This window comes from Schistocerca nitens, chromosome 2, assembly GCF_023898315.1.
Source record: "Schistocerca nitens isolate TAMUIC-IGC-003100 chromosome 2, iqSchNite1.1, whole genome shotgun sequence".
NCBI classification, from domain to species: domain Eukaryota; kingdom Metazoa; phylum Arthropoda; class Insecta; order Orthoptera; family Acrididae; genus Schistocerca; species Schistocerca nitens.
The window spans coordinates 986,466,134-986,482,288 of NC_064615.1; positions in this window are offsets into that span (position 1 = coordinate 986,466,134).

The window sequence follows — 16,155 nt, forward strand, 5'->3', positions numbered from 1 at the left end:
TATATATACCAGCTGAAAAATGCTCTTTCCGGACCACGAAAATAGCAAATATGCTCCTCTTAGAAAGGCTCTAACAAGAAAGTGGGAAACCAGCTTCCTGTGACCACATTCCACTTTCCTCACCAAAAACTTTGGTTTGCGAAAATATTAGCGCCCTCGTAACACGGAAGAGTCTAAATTCTTTTTCTCTTGTCTCTCTTCTCACTGCAACTGTCTATATGTTGCGCTCTCCAGCTGTCTCCTATTCCTCCGACTGGAGTTTCTCCTGTCTGTCTCTGCCACTGCCACTGACTTCGTCCCTTTCCTTAGCTCTTCCTTACCACTGTCTCCTTCTGTGCCAATTTCACTGTCCCTCTATCCACTGCCATTATCTTTGTCCCATTCTCTTTCTTTCCGACTGCCAATGCCTCTTTCTCTCGGGCTTAAAATTTGCTGTGTTTCTCGTCAGCCACCGTTGTCTCCTCTCTACGCATGTCGTTGGAGACGCTTTCTTCAGAGTTTCGACCGCTAGAGCGGGAAACCGTAACACCTGCGTAGAGGGGATGGTGACCAAATTTTTGTGTGTTGAAAGTTCACTAATCGTGAGACGAAAAGGGGGGTGGGGGGTTGGGGGGGCGAGGTCCAGAACCGCCAACCTATGAATGGTCTCCACTGATCTCTCTTTTTACTTCCACTGTTTCCTCTCTCTTTTGCTTTCACTGCTACTATCTCCATCAATCCCACTATTTTATTGCCATTGTCCCTCACTCGCCGTCACTGTCTCCTCTCTTTTTGGCTCCTACTGCTATTGCCTTCGTCCACCTCTCTTTCTCATTCACCGCCACTTTCTCTCTCCCATCATCACTGTTTCCTCTTTCTTTCTCTCCCACTTGCAATGTTTCATCTCGCTTCCACCGTCACTGCCTCTCTGCTACTCACACTCAGCGCAAATCAGCGCTAATGCTTTCGGGTGCAAAAATGTTTGGTGAGAAAGGCGGAATGAGGACCGAGGCAAATGGTTCCCCACTGTTCCGTCAGAGTCTCTTAAAGAGAAGCATATTCGCGTTTTTGCGCTTTTTTCAGCTGTTTAACTCCTTTTTTCCCGTTACAGCAAGGTGTGCTGCTTATATAAAACGAATTTATATACGCCAGTCAAGTTCTGACAGGTTGTTAATATCCGTCGACACATTTACAAATACTGACACCTATAAACAACAAACAAATACGTGTAACATACAGCTAACACAAAATTGTCTCTCATTCGAAGCATTTTCACGTTGCACTATTACACTTAAGAATGCATAACACTTTTAGGCTACGCCTAAATTATACTAAAATGTGGTGTTTGATTTGCAAGTACAAAGAATTTCTAAAGCAAAACAATTACATTTAAGGTGGCACCATCGAGTAATTTCCAGTGACTAAAAACATATTTTGGTGACCTCAGAACTCTTGCGATGACCCCAGAACCATTGGCATGTATTCACAACAGTTAAAACTGCATTTACGTCTCTGAACGTATGTTACGTGCGTATTTTACGTGCTTAAGTACGGTAACTTTGGATCTCTGCATGTCGGTAACAGGTAATGATATGGATATCGGTAACGGATAATGATATCGAAAAAAGTTTCGAGGTTCCACGAGAGCATCATATTACGCAGTAAAACTTCTCTTACCGGACACTTCCCAGCAGCGGACTCCTCTCAATAGCGGACACTTTAAAATTCCCCTGACAAATTATATTAGGCCTTACGGTAGCATTCTTAGGAATAGCGAACTTTCTCAGTAACGGACTCGACATTGAAATGTATCTCCCAAGAACAATTAAACCTTCCAAATCATGGAAACGTAAAACGATGGTTGTAAGTTAACCGGCAACAAGCATAAACATGCTCGACTTCATACAGTGTGGCGCGGAACGCCGCCGCTAAGAATAGTTGCAGCTGTTGTTAGCAGCTTTGATGCTGCCACGAATGCTTCTGATGATACCGCTACTTGTAAGCTGACTTCACGTGCCGATTTTTCATACGCGCCGACACACTGCTTGGCCGATCAATCCGCGCCAACGTTGGCTAGCGCCACAGAACTCATGTGTGAAGTCGCCCATTTAAAATAGTGTTTCGCCAGCGCAAGCGCCAGCGAGAAGTGCTTCTCAGTGGCTCCTTGTGAAGGGGACCTGAAGTGCACACCGTTGCTGACTGCAAGCGACAGCGTTAATGTATTGTAGTGCTAAGGTGTCACAATAACTAGGTTAGCGCTGAATGAAAAGGTCGAGACAATCAATGTCTACGAAAAGCAAAAGCTTAGTGTTAGAGATATTGCCACGAGGGTTGCTATTGGAAAAACACAGGTCAGTGACAATTTGAGGCCGCGCGGGATTATCCGAGCGGTCTCAGGCGCTGCAGTCATGGACTGTGCGGCTGGTCCCAGGGGAGGTTCGAGTCCTCCCTCGGGCATGTGTGTATGTGTTTGTCCTTAGGAAAATTTGTTTTAAGTAGTGTGTAAGCTTCAGGACTGATGACTTTAGCAGTTAAGTCCCTTATGATTTCACACACATTTGAACATTTTTTTGACAATTTAAGAAACAAAAATGGCAATCTGAAATTGTGGCCTGGAAATGATAACCTTACCAGTAAACGAACTTGTAGCACCACACCAGGTTCAAACGCTGATAGTTTGGCTTTGGCATGGTTCTGCCGTTTTCGTAGAAATAGCTTGCTAGTTAGGACCTCTGATCTGCGAGAAAGCACTCGCAATAGCCAAGGAGTTGGGGCTTAACGATTCTGAAGCATGTGTAGGTAGCCTTGACAAATTTAGGCGTAGACACAACGTCTCATTTCTATTCGTGTGTAGTGAATCCATTTCAGTGGACGAAAACATCGTGTTAGCCTGGCAAAACTTTGTAACAGGAATTTCTGAGGGTTACAAAGAAAGAAACATTTTTAACTGTAACGAGACTGGTATTTTGTTCAGAGCTCTTCCCATTAAAACAATGGTCCTGAAAGGTAAAAACTGTTCACGAGGCAAAACTCGAAAGAACGACTCACTGTTCTAATGTATGTTTATATGATAGGCGAATTTGAAAAGCCTTTAATTATTGGCAACGCTGCGAAAACTGGACTTTTAAGGGTGTTGATCAGAGTAAACTGAACGTGGAGTGGTATGCTAATAAACTATCACAGATGACGAGAGCAATAATGACTGAACGGCTGTTGCCATTTGATAGAATAACAGAAAGACATACCGGGACAGTGATCTTTTTGCCGCCAGATTCAATTTCACGTTGTCAATCACTGGATCAAAATATATTTGTGTATTGGATGAAATTCTCTGGGTTTCTTCAGCCTTGAAGCAAGTAACTGTTTCAAGAAGGCAGGGTTCATCTTTAATGAACATGCTTCAGCGATTGACGAAGGAACGTGAGCATGAACTTCACACTTCAGTAGCGGAATTCGGTGGATCTGAGGGTTCGCCAGTATCGATGATGCTCTGTTCACAAGAGGTACATCAACTAGCGTAAGCGCACTCATACAAGAGCTTTATCAAGAAGGCTTTGGTGACGATGTCGAGAATGGACAACAAAATGAAGATGACGTAACTGAACTGGGCTTTCCTCCACTTTCAGAAATCAGGCAGCGGAATAGGTAAGGAAGTTGAAACACTACTTCTTAGTTACAAGTGATGAAGAGGGATTCGATTTAACATTAGCATCTGAAGCACATATTGAGAAGACAACTAAAAACTGACATTCTGGTTCGGAAAAAAATTCGTTATTATTTTAAACCAACCTTCCAAAATACATGAAATAAACTTTCACACTGTATTATACTAGTGTTTGGGGAATGGTTAACGTAGTACTGAACTTAAATAAAGATAAATTTTCACTACTTTAGTTATACAATGGCACAGCACCTTTGTGTCTACATTACATTAAATTTCCTGTATTTTATACCGTATTTTTATACATTTGTGAATAGGAGACACTTCTTAAAAGCTGGCATTTTTATTTTTCCCACAGATGTCCGTTATTCAGAAGTTTTACTGTAGTAAACATTACTACGATTACCCATAAATGGAAATTATATTGTGACTATCCCCACAAATGGAACATCTAACAACTGCGTCAGACACTTGTTGCCTTATATAGGCGTTGACGACCGCAGCGCCGTATTCTCTTTACATATGTTTGTATTTGAAAACGCACGCCTGTACCAGTTTCTTTGGCGCTTCAGTGTATTAAGGCGAGGAATGGGCTTTGATGTGTATGACCAAGAGCGAAATATTCTGTCCTGCTGTCTTCAGCCAGCTGACTCAGTAATACACTGAACTCCCCGAATGCCAAGCGAGCCAATTGTCGATCTCCAAGTCTTCCACACTGCCGGCCGGGGTGGCCGAGCGGTTCAAGGCGCTACAGTCTGGAACCGCGCGAGCGCTACGGTCGCAGGTTCGAATCCTGCCTCGGGCATGGATGTGTGTGATGTCCTTAGGTTAGTTCAGTTTAAGTGGTTCTAAGTTCTAGGGGACTGATGACCTCAGCAGTTATGTCCCATAGTGCTCAGAGCCATTTGAACCATTTTTCTCCCACACTGGTGTCGTCGTCTGGTTGTAAAACAGCAGTATTTTATTACTTTTAACTCGATACATATGTCCTCGTTGTCATAGGAGCCCCTATCTCTTATTTTTTTTATTTTTGACGCCAGATCGCTCTCTGTGCTGATTATTTACAATTTTATGACTCGCTATTCCGCGTCACCGTCTGGTCCCACAGTTACGCTGTCCTTTTGGAAATTCCTCTCCTCTGGTGCGGTAGCGTATGGAAGAAATTACCTTCCCGTCCATCAATAGCTTTTTCGAGACAAACGCCTCTGCAATAGGCTGCCCTGGTGTCAACCGGAAATTATTCCCTGCAGATTGACGCCACGCCCCGAGTAAATCCCTCAATTTCGTTACCTACCTGACGCCCTGTTCCTATACGGCACTATCATGCCGTACAGCGCGCTATGGCAGAGGTTTTACTGCCCTGCTATTTCCGTTTCGTACCCTTCCTCTGCTAAAGGTCACGCCTCTGTCTCAATTACTTCTCACGATATATCCACGTCCGGCCCCAGAGATGGCGAGCACTTAATCGGAATGAGGGATGCTCTTTGTGGGCAGGACGAGGCCGTGTTGGCAGACGGCAATGTCAACAGTTCTCGGGCTTCGTTAAGAGGTTTACGACGGCGCTGTTTGCACAAACGCAGCATCGCTCATCCCCGAGCGGAAAGGCTGCGACCCGTGCGAGAATAATGACCGCGCGCTCAAACCCTGCGGATTGGCGGCTTTCAGAGCGCCCCGCGGTAAGGCTCAAAAAGCGCCGGGTAAGGCGCGGCCAGACAACTGGAACAGCTTTCCAGCACGCCTACACAGACTCGGATAATTTCTCTCGATTGCTCTCATGTGTTCCGACACTCTCAGCTCGTGAATGGTGAAATAAAACACTTGAACACATTACGGAATTTTAATGTGTGTCCTGTGGTTGTGTTCCTCAATCCGAAGATCATCATGCAGTTATCTCCACATTCGTCTACCCTGTCCAAGGCCCTTGACTTCTGCATTATTACTGGAACCTACTTACTGTACACATCCCTTCGTCTGCCCTTACAATTTTTACCTCCTATACTTCACTCAATTATCAAATTATTAAATCATTCATGGCTGATGACGCGTCCTATCAATCAGGCACCTCTTTCAGTCAAATTCAACCTGATTACTACATTCATCCCTTTGCCTAACTTTACGATTTTTATCTCCAACACTTCCCCCAGTTACCGAACTGATAAACCACTGAAGTCTCATGACATGTCTTCCCAACCAAGCAACTCTTTCAGTAAAGTTCAACCTGCTTACGATATTCATCCCTTTCTATGGCCTTACAACTTTTACCTCCTACACTTCCCTCAATTATGAAACGGATAAATCGCTTTATTTGTTGCGTGTATTTTTCCGGACATGTCCGAAAGACAGACAATATTTTGATCCTGCAGCCACTATGAATCAGGACACAAGGGAGTTAAAGTTATTAGCTGTCAGTCGTCGTCGATTTAAATCAATGGGACAAGTTCAAAATTTGTGCCGGACACACATGTCACATATTTCGATACTCGCCAACTCACTCATCAATGAATTGTCTGTACACATCCCGGTCATGGTGTTGTAGAAGTAAAGCGCTTACCCGAAAACCGAGAGGTCGTGGGCTTCTAATCTCGATCGGACCGCGGAGGTTTCAGCCTCCTTTGTAAACTAGCCTTCACCTCTCAGTGATGTGAGGAGTCGCCAGAAACAACACATGGTTCGGATTCCAAGGTAAACTTGTCGGTTCCCTATGCCCAGTTGGAAAAATGGGGTTGTTAAGAACATATAAGTAGTCAACGTTGTGTCCAATAAAAAGACATGCACCAGCTATTGAGCCACATGAAACTATTGTTACTATTTATTATTATCTATATACTTAATTAAGTTTGTAGGGAAATCTCATATCGCGAGTCCTACTTACACTTTTACTTTTGTTTCCGTTGCAACCGGTGGCTGTACAGGTACGAGTAGCCCCTAGTGGCTCGCCTTCACGCATTCATTTTTATGTATTTTGTGACTAAAGCCCTTCTGGCCTGTTAATTATTTTGTATGTGACATGGAAGTACTGCCTGTGTCTTTTATTGTTAGGCAGTACTTACACTTTTTATATAAAAATGTCTTTTTCTATAAATTTGTAACTATGTTATAGGCCATTTTCATTGAATTCTGATGAAGACACTCTTAGAAGTGTTGTAACCTGGTCAATAAGACTAAAAATAATAGTGACCGAGGGCTCTTTTGTTTCAATTGCACTTTTTTTCCATCTTATAACCTCTTTTTCAAGACACTATCCATTCTGTTCAAAGGCACTTGCAAATCCCTTATCAACTCTGAGACAATTACAATCTCAATTATTTGCGCTACCTTGTAGACAACAAACATTTAAGAACCTTGGAAGTAGCATAGTTGTATAATTTAAAACTGCAACCATCCATGAGCAGGGGTTGATAATATTGCTTTGGATTTCTTGCGAACCCATCTGCACATAGTTCTTATAACTGAAATACGTCAGTTGAGTTTATCACTCTGTTGCAGAATGTGTGCTCCTGTTGCTCCACATTTGTTTGAGGCTCACTTATTTTAAGGTTAATGTGAGATCCTGACTACTTCTTGCGCACCGAGCAGACTTCCTGATGCTCTTTACTAAGAGCCTTATGTATATGGTGGAGCGCATGCATGAACTGGGAAAATAGAGCCCATTTAATAATTGCAGATGTCACTTATGCATTGAGTTATTAAGGTTTTCATTTTCCTTATATTTTATTTTAATTTCAGTTATTTACCACTTGGTTTAGAATTTTGCTTTTGCTAACTTAGCTGTTTTATTATTTATGTTAACTTCTGCGTTAATTGGTAACAGCTGCCAGCGAGAACGATTAGGAAAGCTTCTTAACGTAACAATTATTTAGCCTTTCTGGTAATGATATATTTGCTGTTTTGCGAGGCAATAGAACTCACCTGACTCGAGTTTGTATATGTGATAATAAGAGTCTGGGTCCTTGATTGTAATCGCGGAAAAGTCAACTGAGAACCTACTACACGTAATCAGAAGTCTATACAAAAACCAGGAGCACCAATAGGGCTACAACAAGAATATATGCAGTTTGTCTGGTATGGGTACAGACGTTAGTAAAGAGTGTATACTACCTAACACGTAATTTGATCTACTAGCTTAACAGTATGGAAACTGGAAATAGGTTCGGGGGTCGTTTAATCAACATGTAAGAAATTATATAACACTGTGTGAAGCAGACATTAAAAGCACGTTGTAAAAATTAAGAAAAGGAAGTGGAAAGATTAATCCAAGACTAAACAATATATCTGACAACAGGAATGGAATGAATGTGTGAATAGCCAGAGAAATCACTGACGTGGCCGATAATTACCTATCTTTAGGGATTGTGATATCAAAAAGCAGTTCATGTACTGAAGATATAAGTTGACTAATATAGTATGGAAAAGTTGCTACAACTAATTTGTGCCAGCAGTTAATAGAAAGGAAACTTTCCCAAAATAACTGTGGCTCCACCTTCAACCTTTCCACTAGTCTAATGCGAATTATAGTAATGAACACTGCAGAAAACAAGTGTTCAGAAAAGGTGGGTTTGGAGAAGTACTCAACGGCTGAAAAACTAAAAACAAATAAAACAATCTTGGAGTAAATAAGACAAAATATGAATTTAGAGGCAAAAACATTGTAGGCAAAAATAAGTGACTTTAGGTAAGTTATGGAAGAAAAAATCTCACTAGGGAATATTATGATGTCCAAAAGATTTGGTGCTTGTACGCTGGATTTCAGAGTGATGTAGCAATTACGTAAACAGTTGTTTAGGGTCCAGTCCAACAAATTCGTTGAGGAAGATTAAGGCAAAGATGGATGAATGACGGTGAAGACAACATCTGTACATCCTTTAACGAACTGGAGGGAAGTCACAGCATTTAGCGTAAACAGGTTCCGCATTAACACATTAGCACATGTGTCACGTTTCGTTGCCAAACAATAATTACAGCCAACACTGGCCCACTTCGAGTAATTTTTGGTTATAACCACACAAGACAAACGAATGAATCGTAACGAACATTGGCGAATTGTTTACGAATGCTCGTTCGCTTGTGTTCGTTCCATTCTTTCTGGTGTAAAACCAGGTTTAAATTGTCACTAATTTTCTGCTCATTGGGCAGCACAGAGACAGTCAGACAAATGCAAGGAGGAACGGTCAATAAAATTCTTCTGGTTCAAATGGCTCTGAGCACTATGGGACTCAACTGCTGTGGTTATCAGTCCCCTAGAACTTAGAACTACTTAAACCTAACTAACCTAAGGACATCACACACACCCATGCCAGAGGCAGGATTCGAACCTGCGACCGCAGCAGCAGCGCGGCTCCGGACTGGAGCGCCTAGAACCGCACGGCCACCGCGGCCGGCTAAAATTCTTCTGGGTTTGAGGTCGTACAGTCAGCTATAAAATTCCGACCTTTCAGCGACTGTTGCAAGGCACCTTCCTCAGGGTGTATTGCGGTAGTTAGCCTTGCAACAGTCGCCGAAACGTCGGAATTTTATAGTTGACAATACGACCTCAAACCCAGAGAAATTTTATTGACCGTGACAACGGCCGAGGAAGCCTACGTTTAAACAAAGAGAAACAATCTGTAATGTCGAAATCACATTGTAACATTTTGCAAATGAAGGCGAACATTTTAGTAGTTGCACAATAGCACAACAACCGTTGATGAGAGGTGCGCACTTCCCTACGAACCACAGACAGCAGAAGAGCATGGTGTGGAAACATGGATCTTAGCCTTCAGCAAAAAATTTGAAGTATCAAGCTTCTGTAGGAAAGTTGATTATGACTGGGTTTTGAAATGTGAAATGTACACTTGTAAGCGTATTGTCATATCGCTGGCTTAGTTGTGGAGTATCTTTGCGGGGGCAGCCGTGTTTGTAGAGAGTCGAGCGCGGGACACGGAACTGTTAGGTTGTGTAGTGTGTAGCTCTGCATGTGAGAGGCATTATTAGCATAGAAGCTGAAGTGTTGCCAGAAGTGTTATTACGGTAAATTGATAAAATAAGTAAATGATTCAGAGGAAAGTGGGTCAAGAAATAATTTAAAAATGAGCAGTGCTGCTGATAACGTATTTGTGTATCCTCTCGTTGCGTGTCGTACCGTATAGTATCAATCATCCGCGCCGTGTTCGGTCTCTCAGAATGAACTAATGTGAATCAGCAAGTATTAGTTACCACAAAAGAGTACAAACAAGTGCCAGTGTCTTGTAGCGAGCGTGAGGACGTGCGTTCGATCATCGCGTTTCCGCATGATCAACAATCAGCCGCGCCGCGACGGTTACGCGCCCGCTCGTACAACTGAGAACTGTGAACTGTAAATTTAACTTTGTGAACAGTATTAAAATTTATAACTAGTGTCAAGGAGAACTGGTACCAAATATCTGTGCATGCGTGACGAGCGTAAGAACTTTAGTGCGATCATTCGGCTTCCGCATCATCAACAATCACCCGCGTCTTGTCGGTTACGCGTACGCTCGTCCGAATGATATTTTGGACTGTTAATCATCAAGATTGCTAATTGGGATAAAAATTTACAATTTAGAGTGTAAACAGTGCAACCTGTGGTTTCCATATCGTCTCAGAATATAGATGTTCATAGCAGACATAGGACAGTGTTGTGTTTTAACGTTGAGTGGCTCCCCTAAACCCGCTTGCATATTTCGATAGATAATTTCAGGCAAGCCAGCAGCAGTGTGGAGCAGAACAATACGACCGCCCCGGGGTTATCAGGTACGTGATGTGGACAGGGCGCACGGTCAAGAAAAGCAGAAGTGATTGTCAGTTTAAGGGCCCCCCACCCACATTTGTACCCCCGGGCGTGTTACACGCTTATAATTCAGTACACTCCTAAATATCAAACAGTGAATAGTGACGACTGCCCCAAGTTCTGAAACAAAATAGTTAAACGAAGACGTGACGGGAAGTTTTCTAAAGGTGTGACTTTGCTTCAAGGTAATACCCGCCCGCATATATATACGGGGAAACATTCCAGAACTTTAAAAATTTTGTTTTTGAGCTACTGGAGCCCCCACGTAGTGGCGTGACCTTGCTCCAAATCATTTTCAACTTTTTGGTTCGATGAGGAAGCACCTGTGTGAACTCGTGTTTACGAGGATGACGTGCAAGAGCTGATACGCACGATGCCAAAAAGCTATTATTGCTACTGCTGAGTTCAGGAGGAACTAGGAAGCTTGTCAAGTTAGCGAATAAGTGTAAAGACGTTGTGGGAGGTTATGTAGAAAATTGCGTTACTTTCTACGTTTTCAAAGTGAAAGATACCTTTTTAAAAATTATTCCTTTATTGTTCAACTTGCCCTCGTAGAAACTGATGAAAAGTCTACTAATTATTTGTGACCACTCCCTACACATGCCCATTATTCAGTGTTACTACCCTTCAATCACTCTCTGGTAAAGCTTCTACCAATCTCAACATGGGATTATAATTTCAGAGGAATACTCTTCAAATTCCTCTCCAGATATCTTAACTTAGGTTTGCTACGGGTTCCATAAATTATTGTACAGAAGTGCCATGCCAGGATTTACTCTCTCCTCAAGACTACGGTCTATTCCTTTCCTGATTTTATACCCAGTTCCCTCGAAAAAAATGTGAAGTCTTACTTTTGGGTGTCAACATGATTAAAATTATTCTTGGTGTCGTACCGCGTCGTTGTATAAAATACTTCAAAATACAAACTATTAAATCAACTTTTCAGATGTATTACAACTTTTTTATAAACAGTGGACCTTTCCTTCTGCGCAACCACTCTTTCCCTGAGGAAGACAGTTGTCATACGGCCGAAACGTCGGTGTAATAGTTGATATTTTGAAGTATTTTATAAAATGACGTGTTGCAAACGCCCATAAGAATTTTAATCTAATCCGCGCTCATTAATCAACAACACTCGCTGAACGAAGCAGGAAATCGCTAAGTAGAATTCTACATACACGCCCAGAAACACCTTTCGTATTCTCTTAGTCTTCCATGCTTCACTAAGTATCTTCGTTGATCACAAAGGATCACCTGCTGCCAACATCTGTTATATAAAATGCATAACACCACCTTCGACGCAGAGACCACACAACTTCGTAACCCCATTTCCGGCCAATCCCTTTACTTCTCGATCTCCAAACCACTACACGGAATTATTTAACGTTTAACCCTTTCGGCAAATGAGACTAAGCGGGCGCATGCAGGCAATTTCATTGGTCATTTCCCATTCCAGCTAATAGCGATTCAGTAAGGCTTTGCTTGCTGGTGGCAATTCTAGAACTTTCCGTGGGAATGTTGGAAAACGCAGGACATCGCGGGAATTAGTTGCTCTTGAGACTATTCTAATCGTCCCCGACTACCACCCATTTAGGGGGATTAGGGAGGTAACCTGTTTCCCCTGAAGCAAGAAATCGACTGAGGCTGGGCGGGTACGAAATCATGTGTTAAGGGCCGTCCTTGGCAATGTGAAAGCTCTTTGTTTTAATACATGAATATTTTATGATAAAGTTTCTGTGTGTCTTGTAACCCATTTCCTCCTCTTCAGTTTCATAACTATAATCTGAATTTGGGACCCCCTACAAGTAGGGACGGGACAACGGTCTTGCCACAGTGGTAACACCGATTCCCGTCCCACCAACGAAGTTAAGCGATGTCGGGCTCGCTAGCACTTGGATGAGTGACCATCCGGTCTGCCGATCCCTGTTGGGAATAGGGGTGCTCTCAGCTCTTGTGAGACAAACTGAGAAGCTATTTGACTGAGAAGTAGCGGATCCGGTCTCGTAAACTGACATACGGCTGGGAGAGTGGTGTGCTGAGCACATGCCCCTCCATATCCTCATGCAGTGAGGACTGTGGGCTAAGGATGACACGGCGGCCGGTCGGTACCTTTGGGCCTTCATGGCCTGTTCGGGTGGAGTTTAGTTTACAAGTAGGGACGAACTAAATTGCCATACCCGGTCAAGACTGAGACTGGAAATCATAAATAATTTTCCCACAGACGTGGCTCATGGTGGAGCGAACCAAAAGCATGCCGAGCGTACAGGCCACGTGTGGGCTTCTCTTAGCTTTGCTCGCTCCTTGTTTGAGGTACCCAGTACAGGGAGACTTATCATTTAGTATTCCGCTGCGGCATTTTTCGGTGGGCACAATTCTCTTCAGTTCGGCAGAATCGTGGTGTCAGCTCTGTTTGTTCGTCGTATGGATGATGTTCAAAGGTCCAGCAGCTGTTTGCGCAAAAACAGGCAATCTAGCGATCTATCGTCACAAGCCTTTGAAACTAAATGGGAATACACAGAAGAGAGAGACAATAATTACCAGTATCTATTATGCAGTCACACAACCAACAAATACTGCAAATTTGCAAGGGAAAGACATTACAATACAATGTAGAAAGACTTTAAAGATTTATAGTTGACAATGAAAGAAAAAAAAATTTGAACGATTGACGGACAGGATTCATTGTTGCGTACATCAAGATGCACACTGTGCTACATTTGCAGGTATGGAGCACGTCAAGAAATTGGTGGCACAAATCGTTAGGCCGGTCGTAATGGCCGAGCGGTCCTAGGCGCTTCAGTCTGGAACCGCGCGACCGCTGCGGTCGCAGGTTCGAATCCTGCCTCGGGCATGGATGCGTGTGATGTCCTGAAGTTAGTTAGGTGTAAGTAGTTCTCAGTTCTAGGGGACTGATGACCTCCGCTGTTAAGTCCCATAGTGCTCAGAACAATTTGAACCACAAATCGTAAATGCTCTGAAGTCGCATACATTTCTACACAGTCACTTGCAACAGTCTTCGAAGGACCTGATCGAAGAGTATGAGACTTTACATATTATTGCAAAGCACTCGGGAAGTCCAGCTGCATGCCTGGAATGATTTTTCGGTATTTGAATTTATGGATGAAAAAGGAGCGCAGAAACGAAAATTAGAACATCCGGAATGTACTGCAACCTCACATTATAAGTGGAGTTGACTGCACACTGCCCACAGTAACACATTTCAAGGTGAAAAAAGAACTTCTTTCTGATTGCATTTTAAAAAATCGCATTTTAGAAGGGACACATTCTGAGAAATTCAGTCTAGTTTCCTAAACTCATTGCCGAGGTCTGAAGAATGCTTTGGAACATTGGAAGAATTATGACTGCCAGTACTACACCTGTTTTTCGAGCTGTTTTCGAGGCCATTTTCCGTTACAGCTCAAAAGGTCTCCTGTGCATATGCAGATGTAACTTATTGATCTGCACTGTAATTCCCATTTTAAAGACGTTCCTTTCATATTAAAACTGCCCAGGACGTCTATATTGCTTACATGTGGTAGAGTTTCCACGTCACCTTAATGAGTTGCGAACGTGCTACAAAATTTCGATCAACGTGTGAGTGGTGAAGACCTTTTACCGATTACGAAACTAAGTAAGTCACGATTACATGGCAACCTTATTGGGGAAGTCTGCGGTATTGTCTGTGTCTATCCGTATGCTGATTGTCTGGACCGGATAAAAATTATGTCTTCAGTACACCTAAAATAATACTGACAATTTGTTTTGTTTCTGATCTACTGCTGAGAAATGTGAAATAGAACCAAACCGCGTGCAGTGCAATTGAACTGCAATTTAAATATGATGCGTTCACACTTTTCTCAGGCTCAGAAATCATGCCGTGGGGGTGTGAGAAGCGTGTAGCCCCGCTAAGTGTTATGGCACTCACACCAGAACAAAGCTCTCGAGCGGAATTCTTGGTCGGCCCCTTGAGTTAGACAGCAGATGCGGGAGAGGGAATGTAAGAAGCTCCTATAGACGAGCCTTGCTCAGAACCTACTCCACTGCAAGCGCTTTTGTTTTTGCCCATCTCGTAGGCTTTGAAAGACCTCACTGCTCCCTCTCAGCGCGGCCTTTCCGCTACCATCAAATTAAACACCTTTATTTCGCAGACAGGGTTTATGTAAACGGTGTCAGTTTATTCTGCAAGAGCCAACTCGGGCGTCGAAGAGGCTGATTCTACTCTAAATTCAAACTGATGACGGCCAAAATCTAATTAAATTAATTACTCGTAGAAAGAGCTGTGTTCTTAACGCCGTCGTCTAAGGGGCGATTAAAAGCTACAGTAAACGAAAAGGATTTTTCTTGTTCGATTGCTTGCATATCAGTGTTTACTTGTTAAAGTTAGACCAACAACTACAGGCTTTCGCAAGTACTTTAAAGATATTTCAGAACGTTGTGCGTGTAAATACAATAATTTATGAACACGTTTTCCGAACTTTCTTACTTCTATATCTAAATCTGCGCATCAAAAGTCAACTTATGGCATATGGAGGACGTTACGTCTGGAATCATGATCATTTTCGTGTTTACTTGTTATATCCCCGAATGGTGCATGGGATAAATAGCTGTCCGTAGCCATCGGTGGAGTTCTAATGTGTGTGAAGTTCTTGTCGTGGTCGTTTCACGACACGTATTAAGGTGGAAGTAACATATTCCCCAATTCTTCGAGACACGCACATACTCGTAATTTCAACAATAGTGATCCTAGATCAGTGATATGCACGCAAAAATTCGAATCACCCACGCAGACCAATCTGGGATTGTGGACGATGTTGTCCCAGAAATAAATTAAAGTAGAGGAGACTGTCAAATCAAACTGGTTTCAGACGTCTAAATTTCCGAATTGCTATTTTATTGGACCACCAGTTTCGGCAATATACTACGCCATTATCAGGCCCCCTGTCCGACTTGTAGGAAGACTCCAATCTCTGCTCCAGTCAAAATAGGGGCCAGTATTCAATGACAAGTATCCGTACATTTTAGAGACAGCGATCGCTTCAATCATCATCCGCCGACCAGGCCATGTCGACAGGTGATGTATGAAGCGGTCACAGTCTTAAAAATCTACTAATGCCTGCCACTGAATCCTGGCTCCTAATCTGACTGGACCAGAGGTGGGAATCTTCCTACACGTCCGTCAGGGGACTTGAAGACGACGTAATATGTCGCCGAAACTGGCAGCCCAATAAAATAACTATTTGGAAAATTAGACGGCTGGAAGCGTGTTTGATTTGACATTCTGTCCTGGAAAGCCGAGGTTCCGTACATATTTGTGAAAAGATGGACATACAGGGACTAAAATTAAAATGGGTCAGATTCCCTGGTTGTGGCCAACGTTTTTAGGAGATTTCCCTTGGTTAGTACGAAGAGACTTTAAAATGGAAGTTACACATTTTGTCTCACTCTAAGACGATTGTGTAACGAAGTGGCGCAGTGCAAGAAGAGACAACAATTTCTGAGTTTTCGGCATACACAGTTCTGCTGTGACATGGGTGCATCACAATGCGGAAGTTAAATTGGATTGGACTGGATTGATTTGGAGGAAGGAGACCAAACAGTAAGGTCATCGGTCTCATTGGATTAGGGAAGGAAGTCGGCCGTGGCCTGTCAAAGGAACCATCCCGGCATTTGCCTGAAGCGATTTAGGGAAATCAGGGAAAACCTAAATCAGGATGGCTGTACGCGGGATTAA